We start from the raw sequence: 13,435 nt of genomic DNA on the forward strand, positions 1-13,435 counted from the left end.
TATGATAGGGACATGGTGATCATTGACTGGTGGTGGTGGCTTTTGCTGTGAAGCAGCCACATACCCTAAAATCCACTTCCCTCTTCTGCTTTTGTGTAATTAGTGTTATTATTTTATCTAATAGCTGCTAATAACCAAATGGTTTCTATGTGTAGAGTTTACTGTATACATAATTTAAAAAATGTTATACCAGGAGACTATAAGCTCTGTGAGCCCCAGCACCATGGTTGTCATACACATCACTGCAGTACCACACACAATAACGATTAATAAATTGATATATATTTTTTGCATAAAGGAACTCAGGTCCATTTAACTCCACAGGCCAAATTCTGTATGTGCCTTGCAGCGTGATTGTCAGTGGATATTTTGTTTGAATAAAATGCTTTTTAAAAATACCACAAAAGGATAATGAAAGTTTAAAGGAGTGTTAAATCACACATCAGTGCAGAAAGGGTTTTTTAATTAATCTAAAGAACACAGTGCAATACAGTTGTTAAACTTCTGACAGGAAACTACTGAGGAATGGAAACCCTGGATTTGAAACTCACGCTCACCACTTGGGAGCAGAGAAGTTTCAAGCAAGTTTTTCATCCTTTTGGGCCTCACATTTTTTGTTAGTAAAGTAGAGGTGCTGATACCAAAGGCACGAGATGGTTGTGAGAAATAAATGAAGTAACACTCACTCCCAGGCCCTGTGGTTTCGTTTATTATGAACATCTTTCCATAGGGATTATATTTGCAGTGTTTAACAATAGGGAGTTTTCATGGAATGTGGCCCCCAAATGTTATCCAGCTACCTAAAATGATCTATTTTAATGCTAGAGAATTGGCCAAGTGTAGCAGCTCATGTTTGTAATCCCAGCACTTCGGGAGGCTGAGGCGGGAGGGTCCCTGCTAGGCCAGGAGTTTGAGACCAGCCTGGGCAACATGGCAAGACCCCCATCTCTACAAAAATATTTTTAAAAGATTAGCCTGGTAGGCATGGTGGTGTATGCGTGTGGTCCTAGATACCTGGGAGGCTGAGGTGGAAGGATTGTTTGAGCCCAGGAGTTTGTGCCACTGTACTCCAGCCTGCGTAACACGGCAACACCCTGTCTCTAAAAAATAATAATGCTGGAGAATTGACTGCGAGGCTTACCATGAGACATTTCAATTTCCACTCTGAATTCTTCATAGACAACTTTCAAGAGTAGTTTTGACTATACTATATATTCTATTATAATTTTATATATGTATTCCTGAAAACCCATTGCTTTCTGTAGAATTGTGTTCTAGAAATAACAGAGAAAAGATAGCATTAGGGATAGATTTTTAAGAAATTATATAACTTTGAAACCAGCCACAAAACTGAAAAATTTTCTGGAATATTAGCACAATTTTAAAAACATGTTACATTCCTAATAAATACAACAGTAATAGAGGTCATTAGCAGGAAAAAAATGCTGAAGGTAGACTGATGGGGAAAAAGAGCAGTAATACAGGGTTAAGGATGCTGAGTTATGGAAAATGGATAAAATACAGAAGGATTGGGAAGAACTGTCTGAAAAGAACCTCCAGACAGAGCAGGAGGTTGGCTCGTCTAAGCCAAAAAGAACATGGGCTACCTGAGTGATACGTGTTTTATGTATTCCAGGGCTTCCCGTGTTCACCCACGTTTGTGATTTTGCATATAGGTGCCACTACTTAGTTACATGAACCAGCAAGACTTCCAGGTTATGCAGACAACATTCACCCATTTACCACCTGTGCTTAAGCTAATTGTAAAAACATGACCCATGGCAGAACAAACTGAACTTGCTAGTTGTCTTGCTCATAACCTTAGAAACTAATCACCACTTTGGAAACTGCTATAGGAAAAGGCAAATGCCCACAGAGGTCAGTGTGGGGTGAACGGGGAAGGAGACCGCTCTGAAGAGGCGTTGCCCATCTTTGGGAAGATGGGACAGCCGTGCTCAGTGTCCGCCAATTGTTACCATCTGGGATTGTGGACCTGGGTATTGCTAGATCATCTAGTCAGAGGAGAATCCAGATGTTGGAATTTTTAGGTGAAATTGCCTAATTCTTAAAATCCTGAACAAAGAAATGTCAGAGGGTTGGGGTTCCGCTTTTGAACTTCTCGCTGTGACCTTTTGGAATGTAAAAGACGATAAATCTATAGGTTGATGCCCCCAAAGAGTGTTAAATTTAGAATGTCCTGGTGGTTACAGTGGTGTGGCCTCAGGGGTGGGTTTGTACCAACTGAACTCAAGTGCTGGTTATTGCTGGGTTGCATCAGGTATATTCTAGATCAGCGGTTCTCAACCTGTGGGTTGCACCCCCTTTCACAGGGGTCGCCTAAGACCATCCTGCATATCAGATATTTACATTATGATTCATAACAGGAGCAAAATTACAGTTATGAAATAGCAACGAAAATAATTTTACGGTTGGGGGTCACCACAACATGAGGAGCTGTATTAAAGGGTGGCAGCATTAGAAAGGTTGAGAACCACAGTAGATAATTGAGCTTAGAGTTAATTTCACTTGTCTGTCACTTGGGGTACTCATTGTCTCTTCTTTTTTTCCTATAATGGGCTGTTTTATTTGCGCTTCCTCCGACAGTGTGAAAAATATTTCCTTTTGCCTTTGCAGGGTTGGTTTGTCTAAAACGCATCCAAATGCTTTGTTAAAAATTGGATCCTAATGCAATATCCTAAAACTTTTCCTCTCTCTCCCTTACCACTGTCTTATTTAACATGAAAACAAATAGAAGTAGGGTGGTGCCTGTGGCTCAAAGGAGTAGGGTGCTGGCCCATATGCTGGAGGTGGCGGGTTCAAACCTAGCCCTGGCCAAAAACTGCAAAAAAAGAAAAATCAAAAAAAAAAATAGAAGTAAGTTCAAGTGTCTCTAGTAAACATAGCTATTAGATTCTTAAGTCTCTTCTGTAATCTAAGAACTGAAATAGTTTTGAAGCTGAAGCACCAATTAATAGGGCGAGTCATGGAAAGAGCACTTCAGAGCAAAACTTAATACTTCAGTTTTAGATTTGCGTAATGGTTTGTTGGCAAACCAGGTCTTTTTCCTCTGTTTCTTTCACCTATGTTAAATGCTCTAAAAGGATGAAGGCAAGTATTCTTGTCAGCAGGGACTTGGCAACTAATGTCTCCTTCATTCCCCTGTTGGTGTGAGACAGCCAGCCAGCCAGGCAATGTTTTATGAACCTGATGTTATGGAAAGGAAGACAGTAAATTAGGGGGAGCTGAAACCCGCCTCTTTTGGAACACCCCATTTGGGGTGTAGGAAATGTGTGCTGCCAACAGGGGCTTCAGAGAAGATGATGAAGTGGCGGTTTGCTTATATGAATTTATTTTTTCAGCTGACTTGGTCCCAGCATGCATATATAGGAGGTAAGAAGGGAAAAAATGATGAAGTTACCCGGCAGTACAAACACACTTTCTTCCAGCTTGTAGATAGGAAACCAAGAAATGGTAGACATATATTTCTAAAAAATAATAACCGATTCTTGAGTAAGCATCCATTAATTAAAAAAAATTCAGTCTGTGCCAAGTGCAAGTGAAAATGTGCAAGGAATCATGGTGGAAAGTATGGATATATTCAGCATGAGGTCAGAGAGACAACCAGACCTCCTGAGTTTCCCCCACTGCTACGGGAAGCTCAACTCCACGTCATCATGTACATGTGTACGCAGTCGTCCCTCGGTGCCCGTGAGGGATTGGCTCCCAGATCCCCTCTGGATGTCAGAATTCAAGGATGCTCCAGTCCCTTTTATAAAATGAATGAACCAGTATAAGCACATCCTTCCATATACTTCAAGTCATTTCTAGATCACTTACAATAGCTAATATAACGTAAAGGCTGTGTAAATATTATTATACTACTTTGTTTAGGAAATAACAAGGAAAAAAGTCTGTACATGTTCAGTAAAGACAGAACCATCATAGGCCTAAGTACAGTTTCAATTCGTGTTTGGTCAAATCCACAGATGTGGCACCCAGAGTGCTGACTACGTTATGTGTCAGATGGATGAAAAATAGTTGCTATCAGATGGGTGTCAGGTAGATGTAGCAGATGGACAGATGATAACTAGTGGGCTAGATAAAACCCCATTCGAGGAGCTCCTCCCGCCTTCCGTGTGCTCAGAGGCACTTTACACGCGCTCTCACTCAGCCTTCTCTTTGCATGGAAGGAGCTCTTATCTCCTTTCGGCAAATGGGATGTGAAGCTCCAAAGGTTAATTACTAAAGTCACATGGCCAGTAAGAGGTAGACTCAAACCATGCCATTTTCAAATAAATGAATTTCATGCTCTAATAGGCCTCCAAAGTGTGTTTTGACTGGTGAGATGTAGCAAAAATGAAGCTGGCTTTCAAGATTCCATATAGAGGAAAAAGGAAAAACTTAAAATTATAGTAGTCAATATATGCCTGTAACATGTTATATGTTGTATCTGATATCTCTCGTACTTGCAGAAGTCAAATGTGACTTGAGTAATAACAATTTGAATAGTTTTTTTCTTTGTTAAAATATGTATCATCTTGGCACCCTCTGTATACACACAGAACACGTGGTAATGTAGATAGAGACGTACTGTGTGCCCATGTGCTGCTGGTGTATGTCAGGCAACTGAGGCACAGGAAAAAGTAAGCCTGGAGTTTTGCTCTGGAGGTTGTCAAGGCAAAGACACATAAGCAAGTGATAACACGACTCCTGTGGTCAGTGGCACTGTCGAAATGCGTTATGTGGGATTGTGGGTGGGAGCCATTCCCGTGTTGGGGTGTCTCCGAGAGGAGTGACATTCGAAGATCCTGCAGGATGGCCAGGGCTCTCTAACGTTCCACACAAAGGGCAAAGCATACGGCAGTCCAGCAAGACGGGGGTGTAGTGTGTTCAGAGAAGAACATCTGAAAAACAGAAGAGGCCAAACAAGCGGGTGGGGTCATTTCATATTGTTAGACTTTTCTGTAGATAAGAATAAACTGTGGCCTTTTTTTTTTTTTTTTAATAGCAAATAGCAGGGGTATCAAGAGTTGCATGACGGGCGGAGAAGGAATCCAATTTGGAAGACAGAAAAATCTTCTTATGGGAAATAATCAAGACCTGGATTTGGCAGTGGTGTCCAGGACTGATGAATGGAAGTTGTCATATAGCTTTGTGATGAGGCCAGCTCAGAGAGAAGAGAAGAAACTGAGAATAACAATGTGGTCTTGGGCGGCGCCTGTGGCTCAAAGGAGTAGGGCACCGGCCCCATATACCAGAGGTGGCGGGTTCAAACCCGGCCCTGGCCAAAAAACATACAGAAAAACCCAATGTGTTCTCTGCTCTGGGACTAGGTGGGGATCATCAGGACAGACAGTACCGCAAGCAGAGGGACTGATTTTCTGGGAGGAAAGCCTTTGAGCCCTAGATGTACATGTAGGATACTTGGTCTTCTGCTGGCTTGAAAAGATCTCAGCTCTCAAGAGGCCCACGTCCTATTCTGGCTAGGGATTGTGGGGCCTCCGGGTACGGCCTCATCCTTCCACACTCTCCCAGAGCCCAGAGGAATCGTGTGAGTTTTAGAGTATATCTGAATTACCAGAGATGGTCTTCAAAAACTCAGCTCCCACACCAGGAAACTTCTTAGAGATACAAGGCAGAGAATGTCTTTTTTCTAACAGAAAACTGAAACTTCAAAAGCATTTAAGGACCTTTATCTTACAAACCTGAGGATGCCTGCTGAGATTACAAAGGGACTCCTAACCTCATCTCCCTTTTCCCTCCCTGTAAACCTAGACCAGGCCTGGCTGGCGACTGCGCACCCTGTCACTAGAGGGCACCAGTTGCACGTCAAATATCTACACATCAACGCCCATGAACATTCTTCAAACACAGGAAAACATTTAAATGGAAATGGCTTGTAGTAAGGTGGCTTCCCCACGACCCCTATCTTTTTTACCTCCATTCCTGCTACTATAGGAGCATACTAAATTTGACTTCATGGTGCTTCCAGAATTATCTTTTCAATTCAGAAATCTAATAAGTTGGAGATACAAAGGATAAATGGTTTCCACAAGATTACCTAACAGCGTTAATGGTGCCACCATTTATTCTGGTTAATGTGTAAAATGGTATATGAATTTTTTACATGGTTTTATTTCATATCCTGCAACAATGAAACTGCTATGAAGAAGTCTTCCCTGGAAGGCAAAATTATGAGGTGAAATACACCACTCAGTGTCAGGTATGGATATATCTCTGAAAATCCTAAAGTTGTATTTAGTCTATTGAAATTTTAGAAAGAAAAACTGCCTAGACATTTAGTTTATGTAACCCTGCATGGGACTGCACAGAAATAATGCCAGAGAGATGCTCCTGAAGGCCAGGTTCTACTCAGGAGCCTGATCCTCAGGGCGAGCGCCCTCACTTGAGTTTACACAAGGAAAAGCTGGGCTCTTTCTTTCCCACTGCGCTGTTTTCCCCGATCCGTGGTTATGCTTTGGGGGGTAGGGGGAAGGATGTGAGCATTCACCACGAAACCGCTTGACTCTGTTGAGCGCTAACGGAGTCCTCTCTGCAAGGACTCTGAAGTTCAGAATCTCTCTGTCTAAGCATTAGAGACTGTGTCCACCCGACCTACCCAATATCAGGTCAAGTTATAATCTGTGCCTGAAGAGTGGTCACGACATTTAGGCTGTGGAGGTGCATGAAGCTGTGTGGTGTCAGCCAAGATCTTCAGCTGTGGTGCTCTTAGTAAAATACACCCTAAAAATGGAAATTAACTGAATGGCTCCTCACCAAACTGTGAGTCTTGATGGATGAGCTTTGTGGACCCAGGAGGAAGGAATTAGCTAAAATGGAAGGTAAAAGAAGGATGAAGAAGAATGGATTCCAGCTGCCCTTGGAATCTGTGCATCTTCTCCGGGGCTGAGGTGAGTTGGCGGGGTGCTGGCTGCGCCAGGCCGGGCACGGGAAAACAATTCAACAACACATCTTGAAATGCCACTAAGCCTGGGGTTTTTATCATCTCAATAATCTTACAAAATAGAACCTTTATTCCTGTTTTATGAAGAATGAAATGGGGCTACATAGATTGTAAAATTTTCCCAAGGTCACACTGCTTATCTGAGAGGTAACAGGCTTATAGATAACAGCACCCAGTGACCACGCACGTGTCCATGTCCCCACCTCCTCCCCACAACGTCCTCTGAGGGTACACCGGGAGACATTACTGTATCTATTTTGTAAACCTCAGATCAGAAACCGGAGGCTGGGAGAAGTTAAATCACCTACCCCAGTGCACCACCCCCTTCCCGTCCCCTTGCTCCCTTCAGGCATCCCCTGCCACACTGTGGCCCCAATCTGCTGCTTTCTTATCCAACAGAAGGGGGAAAGCCTGATAAGTGAATTGACTTGCATACCTTGAAAAACCTGTTACAAATCAGGCCGCCAAGAGCACAATCTCCCAGGCAGGGTTGGGCAGAACAAGGGCCCTATGCTCCCACCACACAGAGGGTTTCTTGGTCAAACTCACTGAGAAAATTTAAAGCGCTTTATCTTCCTCTGAGAAATTGCTAACAAACATTACCACATGGACAGGCTCTGAGAAATTCTGGACTACAAGAAGGAACTTTCCTGCTCAAGGACGGCCCTTTTCATTTGTACTGTTGTAGCACAGAAAATAATACCACAAAACATGGTGGTTTGTGGCTTGGAACGAAAGAAAGTTGAAATGCCTCAGAAATAAGCCTCAGAACGAAAGTCTCTTCCTGACCTGCCCTCCTAAGGCCTGATTCTCTGTGACCCTCTTTCTTTCCCTGTACACTGGCAAGGACTCTTAAGTTTGGAATCTGTCTCTCTAAGAAATCTGACCAAGAAAATGCTTTCCAAAGAAATGTGATTGTCTTAAGACCCTCTTCTCAGGAATTTCATCACAACCAGGAAACATTAATCACCCAGAGAGAGACCAGGCATTGTCGCCACACCCGGACGGTCTTTTCATCTATTCTTCTGAGGGCAGTTCCTAGAGAGATTACCTGGGAGGCCTTTCTTCTGCATAGTGAGACAATCTTTGTTCATGGTTGAGTTCTGCCCCTCAGTTTTTTGCCACCTTTCCTGTAACCCAGAGGAACTTGGTCCCAGGTAGGCCATTGTTCTTTGGGCTCACTTACTTCCTCTGAAAATCAGTTACTACTATATCCACCATCTCCCCTTCCCCCTGAAGAAGGGTATATAAGCATCTGGAGCTCACTAGGGTATTGGGTTATCATGTTCTTCTGTGATTTTCCTCTCTGTATGTTAAATCAATTTTGTTTTATTTATTTATTTATTTGCAGTTTTGGCCGAGGCCAGGCTTAAACCCACTACCCCCCGTATGTGGGGCCGGCGCCCTACTCCTTGAGCTGTAGGTGCCACCCTGTTAAATAAATTTTGTATGTCTTTTACTCTTTTTTATTCGACGGGGTCTTCTCTGTTGCTCAGGCTGAGTATAGTGACATGATCATAGCTCACCGTAACCTGAAATGCCTGGACACAGTGATCCTCCTGCCTCAGCCTGCCAAGTAGTGGGACTACAGGTGCACATCACCATGCCCAGCTAATCATATTAAAGAAAAAGAAAAAAAACAAAACTTTAGAAATGGGGTCTTACTATGTTGTCCTGGTTGGTCTCAAATATCTGGACTCAAGCCTCCCAAAGTTCTGGGTTAATAGTCATGAGCCCCTGTACCTGGTCTTCTCAGTCCTTCTTAGAAGAAAGTGTGGTAAAGCCATAGAGACAAGTATGAAAAAATAGATGGAGAAGAGTGAGCGAAATCTCTAGAAAAGAATGTAGCCCTCTGCTGCCCCTTGGAACAGCGAGTCTGAGAGGTGACCTTGGACCCCATCTGCTGGAAGACCACAGGTGCCCCTGGTGTGGGGGATGCTGGGGCTCGGGGTGTCAATGTGCAAGTGGGTATGAACGAGGGATACTGTCTATCAATTTCCCAAGATCCTACATAACATTTTAAATAAACCCGGGCTGTTTCCTTTCAAGTAATTACCTCATTTCATAGATGTTTAATCTGAAGGAATTAGGTATTCCTTTGGGAAAATACTATGCAGTTTCAGGTCTCTTCCTTCCTTTCTTGGGCCCTTTCCCCATCCTCTGCTCCTATCTGTGTTAAGTGGAGCACAAACGTTTGCAGACCTGGAGCCAGAAGGAGCTGAATTAGACATCGGGGGAAGGATACATCAGAGCAAGGATAATTCTGGAGGTCAAAATGGTATTCAGAAGGGCAGGAGACTTTTTTTTTCTGCTTTAGCTGGACCTTATTCCCAGAGGCTCATCAAGGCCTTTAGGGAGAAAGAAAGGTGCTGGGAGAAAATAATGGAAGAGAACAAGGAGAGACTCAAAACAAATAAATAAAACCTTGCATACACATCTTAGAATGAAGGCAAAGTGTGTGCCTTTGTGTGCATGTTCTTACATCAAAGACAGAAATTATATGCTGTACAGATTCCACAGGGAGGGCAGCGTTTTAAGGACTTTGATGTCTTAAAATAGTACACTTAATAAATTGCCTTTGCTACTTTAAAAAATAAATATTAAAAATAGGCTCATTGGAAACATGACATGATTTTTCAAATTAAGCCAATAGAAGGAATCTTTATGGTTACTGTAGGGATGAATAAAATTATACTTGGAAAGCACTTGCTACCAAAGTTGGTGCTCTGTAAGCGTCAGTATCTTTTCGTTTGTTTGTTTCTTTGGAGACAGGGTCTCACTCTGTCACCCAGGCTGGGTGCACTGATATAATCAGATATCAACTTCAACCTTCAAATCCTGAGCTGGAGTGATCCTCTCACCTCGGTCCCTAATTTTTTTTGTAGAGATGGAGTCTTACGAGGTTGGCCACATGGGTCTCCAACTGCTCAGCTCGTGAGATCCTCTTGCCTCAGCTCCCAAAGTGCTGGGATGATAGGCACAAGCCACTGGGCCCAGTGAAATGCCAGTATCTTTTTCTATGCCTTTCTTTTATTAAAAAAAGGCAGGAAAAAAGCAAAGGCAGACAAGAAGGAGAAAAAAATGGAGGAAGGGAGAAAAGAAAGAAGTTAAAAGAAGGAGGGATGAAAACATCCCTCCAGAAGACTGCGTGCCAGCTAAGACAGGAAATAAGCTTGTACATTGAAATATTGATGGTATTTGTTGATATTGCTGGGAATTCTCCATAGTACATCTTTGTCAATGAAATCCCATAGAATAGGAGGCTTTATTATTGTTGTTCATTTCTTTGTTTCGTGTATGTGTTTTTCAGAAATGAGATCTCACTCTGTTACCCAGGCTGAAGTGCCGTGTGATCATAACTCACTGCAACTTGGAACTCCTGGGCTCAAGTGATCCTCCCCACCTCAAGTAGGAGGCTTTTTAAAATTAGACTTTACAGCCAATTCGCTAGATAATACAACTCACATATCTTAAAAGTGATACTACAACCAATCAGATTTGACATTTCCTCTTATGCTTGTTTTCTTATCTGTGAGTATTAGCTTAAAAGGAGGGCAAAAAAAAGAAACAAAAAACTTTTTGCAACAGTTGTGAAATGTACCTTTAAAAACTAACCTCTGAAATCAGGCTGCCTCTTGTTGACCTGGGTTGGGCCATATGATTCTCTTGAAATCCGAAGGCGTGAATAGATTTCTTTGTGTGCTCAGCCCTCATTCAAGCCAAGCCAGCCTGGCTTTTGTTTTGGCATGTCTGCAAGAGCCCCATAGACAAGTAGGTTTTGATTTACAGATACATGTAAGTAGAAGTGATTTCCTTTCCAGGAAAAGGCCATGATGGGCTAATGCACTTTCATTTATACACGCAAAGCTCTTTCAGAAGACAGTCTTGTAGTTAGGGCTTGGTTAAAGTGGTTCCTTCAGAAGGGAGCATTGCTTCCAAATGCTTACTGGTAGATAGCAAATCTGGGAAAGTACCAAGGCCAGTGTGTGGGAGGGGAAGACTTTTTGGAGCTGGACTATCTCTATAAATGTTTCATACATTTCACATGTATCTGATTTTTATTTTTTCTGATTTGGTTTTCCTTGTTTTAGTTGTTTCTTGTTTTTCAGCCACTGGCAATCCTTTTGCCTGAAAACACCTGCTACTATATTTTTTGCTGACACGTGGTTTTTCCGTTAGATAAGATTTCTGTAATAAATCAGGTTGATTGGTTTGTTGAACTTGGTGTCAATTTTCCAGTTGTATAGGTAGTTGCTTTTCATCTCATAGCTAAAGCTGTAATTTAGTCATCCACAGAGCTCAAGAACATTTACAGGGGCCCCAGAACAATTGTTTTTGTTGAAGCCAACTTTAGTAAGTGTCACAGAGATAAATTGGTAGTAGTGCCCTTTTAAGCTCCAGGCCTGTTGTTTGCGAGGCCTCTCAGCCAGTTTGATGACAGTGGTAAGGAAGTCAAAGATGCTTCAGTTTCTGGGCCAGCTGGCTCACTTTGCAGGGAGAAAAATGACTGCATGGCCACAGGTTGAACCCCTACACTTGAGGAAATGTCTGTGTTGTTCAGAAGGAGCATTAAACAAAAGTGTCCTTAGCGGCTTTTCTGTCCGTCTTCTACACATTTGTCCTTTGTTCCCTCATAACCCAGAGAGACAAAGAACGCTTCTGTCCTTTGTTGGGTTGGCCTCTCTTTGTGGAGCTTTCTGCTCCCTTTCGTTGCCTACAGTCCATTAAGACTGTTCTTGTGACCAGAAGGTGGAAAAAGAAACACATTTCAAGTAGTAAAAACAATCGTCCAGGAAGCAGCTTTCCATCAGGTTAAAACAAATGGAAAGGCCAGGTCTCTTATTTCTTTATCTGGATCTGGAATAGATGAGGGAGAAATATTGAGAGTTTGCAGCAGCTGTCATTAGGCACCGTGGGCTTGGCCATGCTGCCCTGGAATAAGAGGCTGGATTCTGGGGAGGGGACAAAGACATATTTCCAGGGCAGATGATCTGTCCTCTGTCTGCTATTTAGACAGCTCTTACTTTGACCACTTCAGGATTATTTTTTCTTTACTTTTCTTTTTCTTTAAACTTTTTTTTCCCACCATCACTTTCTCTCTCTTCTTTACTTTTCATTTTTTCTCCTCTGCTCAAAGTTGACTCCTGTCACCTTCCATCCACCCAGCAAAGCCCCTCAACTGCCAACTCTATAATGTGCTCTCTCTGTATGTCATGGCAATGATAATAATAATAATGGCTATGGGTTATTTAGGGCTTTTCATGGGCTTTTTATCTCACTTAAATGTTCTAGAAATCTTAGAAGTAGTAGGTTAATCAGGATAAGTGAATTATTGCAATAAGCAATATCAGAATGGCAGGGAGATCATTTATTTTTTGTTCTTATGTGGCATCTGATGCACCTGTTTTTGCCTGGGTAGTTCTCTTGGGCATCTGGTCTTCAAACCATTGAGTACTGGATTCAATGTTCCTTTCATGACATGTCTCAATTATCCTGGAGTCATTTCCATATTGGGGAGACACTGGATGTTCTAAGGGCCAAGACTGTCTGTGACATCTCACAGTTTCCCCTATATTCTATTGGCTATGTGTCTGATACATGGTCCCTCTTAGTTTCGGGGAACCAGGAAATGTAGTTTCCTTGTATTCAGGATGAAATGAAACTACGTGGTACATGAAATATGGTCTCTACCATAGGTGGGTGTTGTCATCACCTCCAGGTAAAAGAATTGAGGCTGGAAGATTCTGAATCATTGGCTATTATGTGGAAGAGCAAAATTCTAACCTTACAAATATGACTCCAAAACTATAGTCCTGCTTTCTCTGTCTTCAGATAAAAATAGTTATTCCCCCTTGTGCTAACACTCTTCCTTTTACAAATCTTTACTCCAGTGCTTATCACACTTATCACAGGACATATTTTACATATTTTACCTGTTATGTTAGACTGTGAATACCTAAGGGAGAACTGGACTATTACAATAATCATTGCCATATAGCTATTTTAAATCCATCAATGAAACTGATCCCTTAAAAATTTAAGCAAGAAATTATGTCAGCAAGGTGGTAGAATAGAAACTTTCTGCCGTCATCTCCCTCTAGAATCATTAATTTTGACATCTATCCAGAGATGAGAGTACATTTGTCAGAGTTTGGGAATCCAACAGAGAATTTGAGCACATCATTAGAATAAAAACTTAAGAATAGGTGCATTGAAGGGGGTAAGAGGAACAGTTTTGTTTCATGCACATCACCCCTCTCACAAGGTAGTGCAGCCCAGTGCCAAGAGAGACCTTCTTTGCCTGTGATTCTCCTGTGGGGGATAGTGAGAGAGTAGCGGGTGAGCATCTGCTTCCTCCAGCCACATGGGATGCTGCCAAAGAGGCCTACCTTTTCTCACCCAACCCAGAATACTGAGGCAATTGGGAAAGGCTAGAAGCATAGAAGAGAGAGCATGAAGACAGTACTAACT

Source organism: Nycticebus coucang, chromosome 17 (genome assembly GCF_027406575.1).
Source record: "Nycticebus coucang isolate mNycCou1 chromosome 17, mNycCou1.pri, whole genome shotgun sequence".
Classification (NCBI taxonomy): Eukaryota; Metazoa; Chordata; class Mammalia; order Primates; family Lorisidae; genus Nycticebus; species Nycticebus coucang.